This window comes from Olea europaea, unplaced genomic scaffold (genome assembly GCF_002742605.1).
Source record: "Olea europaea var. sylvestris unplaced genomic scaffold, O_europaea_v1 scaffold395, whole genome shotgun sequence".
NCBI lineage: Eukaryota > Viridiplantae > Streptophyta > Magnoliopsida > Lamiales > Oleaceae > Olea > Olea europaea.
In genome coordinates, this window is record NW_019259048.1 from 432,260 (window position 1) to 437,219 (window position 4,960).

Consider the following 4,960-nt stretch of genomic DNA (forward strand, 5'->3'; position numbering starts at 1 on the left):
CTAAAATCATAGCAGGTACTCTATTGATAGCCAATATACCTACTTATGTATTTTTTGATTCAGGATCTACACACTCCTTTGCTTCAACAACTTTTATGGCTAAATCTAGTATTACCTATGATAAGTCGGAAGGTACATTAGAAGTTAGTATTCCTTCAGGCAACCCGTTGAATACTGATAGAATAGTCAAGTCAGTAAGTATCGAAGTTGAGGAAAAACCAATGGAAGCGAACCTATACATGATAGAAATGAAGGATTTTGATGTAATACTAGGCATGGATTGGTTAGGTTGTAATTAAGCCACCATCCGATGTAAGGAAATGGAAGGTTCAATCGGTAAGAATCTTGCTATATATACACTAAGGTGTATACTTTAGTTTACACTTTGCCACGTGACATTATCGTGTTCGACAATTTAAATTTCAAACAGTTTTCCAATCCAATTGATAGTTGGGAACAATCCAAGCGTCAAACAATGTGTCAAAAATCAGTGTACAAATAGCAAAGTTCAATCGTTAAGAACCTTACTTCACGTACACTATGGTGTACACTTTAGTTTATACTTTGTCACGTGACATATCCCTATTGGACAATTTAAATTTCAAACAGTTTTTCCATCCACTTGACACTTGACAACAATGCAAGTGTCATACAATGTGTCAAAAATCAGTGTACAAATAGTAAAGTTCTATCGGTATGAACCTTGCTGCATGTACAATATGGTGTACACTTTAGTTCACACTTTGCCACGTAACACTACCCTATTGGACAGTTTAAATTTCAAGCAGTTTTCCAATCCAATTGACACTTGACAAAAATGCAAGTGTCAAACAACGTGTCAAAAATCAGTGTACTAATAGCAAAGTTGAATCGGTAAGAACCTTGCTACATGTACACTCTGGTGTTCACTTTAGTTTTCGTTTTGCCACGTGACATATCCTTTTTGGACAGTTTAAATTTCAAACATTATTCCCACCTAATTCACACTTGACAAAAATGCAAGTGTCTAACAGCGTGTCAAAAATCAGTGTACAAATAGCAAAGTTCAATCTTATAGTGTACACACTTTAGTTTACACTTTGCTACGTAACATTACCGTGTTGGATAGTTTACATTTCAAACAGTTTTTCCATCCAATTGACACTTGACAACAACACAAGTGTCAAAAATTTGTGTACAAATAGCAAAGTTCAATCGGTAGAACCGTGCTACATATACACAATGGTGTACACTTTAGTTTACACTTTTCCACGTGACCTTACACAGTCGGACAGTTTAAATTTCAAACAGTTTTCCCATCTAATTGACACATGACAACAATCGAAGTGTCAAACAACGTTTCAATAATCTGTGTGCAAATGGCAAAGTTCAATCGGTAAGAAACTTGCTACATGTACGCTATGATGTACACTTTAGTTTACACCTTGTCACGTGACATTTCCCTGTTGGACAGTATAAATTTCAAACAGTTTTCCAATCCAATTGACACTTGGCAACAACGTAAACGTCAAACAATGTGTCAAAAATTAGTATACAAATAGCAAAGTTCAATTTGTAAGAACCTTGCTTCACGTACACTATGGCGTACACTTTATTGTAAACTTTCCCACGTGACATATCCCTATTGGACAGTTTAAATTTCAAATAGTTTTTCCATTCAATTGACACTTGACAATAATGCAAGTGTCATACAACATGTCAAAATTTAGGGTACAAATAACAAAGTTCAATCGGTATGAACCTTGCTACATGTATAATATGGTGTACACTTTAGTTTACACTTTGCCACGTGACATTACCCTGTTGGACAGTGTAAATTTCCAGCAGTTTTCCAATCCACTTGACACTTGACAACAATGCAAGTGTCAAACAATGTGTCGAAAATCGATGTACAAATTGCAAAGTTCAATCGGTGAGAACCTTGCTACATGTACACTATGGTGTTCACTTTAGTTTACATTTTGCCACGTGACATATCCTTGCTAGACAGTTTAAATTTCAAACAATTTTCCCACCCAATTAGCACTTGACAACAATGTAAGTATCAAACAACGTGTCAAAAATCAATGTACAAATAGAAAAGTTCAATCTTATTGTGTACATACTTTAGTTTACACTTTGCCTCGTCACATTACCCTGTTGGACAGTTTAAATTTCAAACAGTTTTTCCATCCAAATGACACTTGACAACAACACAAGTGTTGAACAACGTGTAAAAAATTTGTGTACAAGTAGCATAGTTGAATCGGTAAGAACCCTACTACATGTACACTATGGTGTACACACTTTAGTTTACGCTTTGCGATGTGAAATTACCCCATTGAACAGTTTAAATTTTATACAGTTTTTCCATCCAATTGACAGTTGACAACAATGCAAGTGTCAAACAACGTGTCAAAAATCAGTGTATGTATAGCAAAGATCAGTCGGTAAGAACCTTGCTACATGTACACTATGGTGTACACATTAATTTACACTTGACAACAATGCAAATGTTAAATAACGTGTCAAAAATCAGTGTATAAATATCAATGTACAATCAAGAAGAACCTTACTACTTTTACACTATGGTGTACGCTTTAGTTTACACTTTGCCAGGTGACATTACCCTGTTGGACAGTTTAAATTTCAAATAGTTTTCCCATCCAATTGACACTTGACAACAATGTAAGTGTCGAAAAATGTGTCAAAAATCAGTATACAAATAAAAAAGTTCAATCGGTAAGGACCTTGCTACATGTACACTACGGTGTATACTTTTTAGTTTACACTTTGTCACGTGACGTTACCCTGTTGGACAGTTTAAATTTCAAACAGTTTTCCCACCCAATTGACACTTGACTACAAAGCAAGTGTTAAACAACGTGTCCAAAATCAGGGTACAAATAGCAAAGTTCAATCAGTAAGAACCTTACTACATGTATACGGTGGTGTACACCTTAGTTTACACGTTCCCACGTGGCAATACCCTGCTAGACAGTTTAAATTTCAAACAGTTTTCCCATCCAATTGACACTTGACAACCATGCAAGTGCCCAACAATGTGTTAAAAATCAAGGCACAAATAGGAATGTTCAATCGGTTAGCACCTTGCTACATGTACACTACGGTGTACACTTTAGTTTTCACTTTGCCGCGTGACATTATCCTGTTGGATACTTTAAATTTCAAATGGTTTTCCCATCCAATTGACACTTGACAACAATGCAAATGCCAAACAACGTGTCAAAAATCAATGTACAAATAGTAATGTTCAATCGGCAAGAACCTTGCTACGTGTACACTATGGTGTACACTTTACCATGTCACATTACCCTGTTGGACATTTTAAATTTCAAATAGTTTTCCCTTCCAATTGTCACTTGACAACAATGCAAGTGTCAAACAACGTTTCAAAAATCAGTGTACAAATAGCAATGTTCAATCAGTTAGAACCTTGCTACATCTACACTATGGTGTACACTTTAGTTTACACTTTGCCACGTGACATTACCCTGTTAGACAGTTTGAATTTCAAATAATTTTCCCATCCAATTGATACTTGACAACAATGCAAGTGTTGAACAACGTGTCAAAAATTAGAGAACAAATAGCAAAGTTTAATCGGTGAGGACCTTACTACATATACACTATGGTGTACACTTTAGTTTACACTTTACCACGTGACATTACCCTGTTGGACAGTTAAAATTTCAAACAGTTTTTCCATCCAATTGACACTTGGCAACAACGCAAGTGTCAAACAACTTGTGAAAAATCAATGTATAAATAGCCTTGTCCAATCTGTGAGAACCTTGCCACATGTACACTATGGTGTACATTTTAGTTTACACTTTGCCACGTGACATTACCCTATGGGACAATTTAAATTAAAAATAATTTTCCCATCCAATTGACACTTGAAAACAATGTAAGTGTCAAACAACATGTCAAAAATCAATATACAAATAGCAATGTTCAATCGGTAAGGACCTTGCTACATGTGCACTATGGTGTACACTTTGCCATGTGACATTACCCTGTTGGACAGTTTGAATTTCAAACAGTTTTTGCATTTAATTGACACTTGACAACAGTTCAAGTGTCAAACAACGTGTTAAAACCAGTGTACAAAGAGCAAAGTTCAAGTAGTAAGAACCTTGCTACATGTACCCTATGGTGTATACTTTAATTTACACTTTGCCATGTGACATCACCCCGTCGGACAGTTTAAATTTCAAATAGTTTTTCCATCTAATTGACACTTGACAACAATGCAAGTGTCAAACAACGTGTCAAAATTCAGTGTATGAATAGTAAAGCTTAATCGGCAAGAACCATGCTTCCTATACACTATGGTGTACTTTTTAGTTTACACTTTGCCACGTGACATTACCGTGTTGGACAGTTTAAATTTCAAATAGTTTTCCCATCCAATTGACACTTGACAACAATACGAGTGTCAAACAACGCGTCGAAAATTATTGTACAACAAGCAATGTTCAATTGGTAAGGACCTTGCTACATGTAGTCTATAGTGTACACTTTTTAGTTTACGCTTTGCCACGTGATATTACTCTGACAGTTAAAATTTCAAGCAGTTTTCCCATCCAATTAAAACTTGACAACCATGCAAGTGTCAAACAACGTGTAAAAATCAGTGTACAAATAGCAAATTTCCCTTCCAATTGACACTCGACAACAACGCAAGTGCCAAACAACGTGACAAAAATCAGTGTACAAAAAGCAAAATTCAATCGGTAAGAACCTTGCTACATGTACACTATGGTGTACACTTTAGTTTACACTTTGCCACATGACATTACCCTGTTGGACAGTTTAAATTTCAAACAGTTTTTCCATCCAATTGACTCTTCACAACATTGCAAGTGTAAATAATGCGTAAAAAATCAGTGTACAAATAGCAACGTTAAATCGATAAGGACCTTGCAACACGTACACTATGGTGTACACTTTAGTT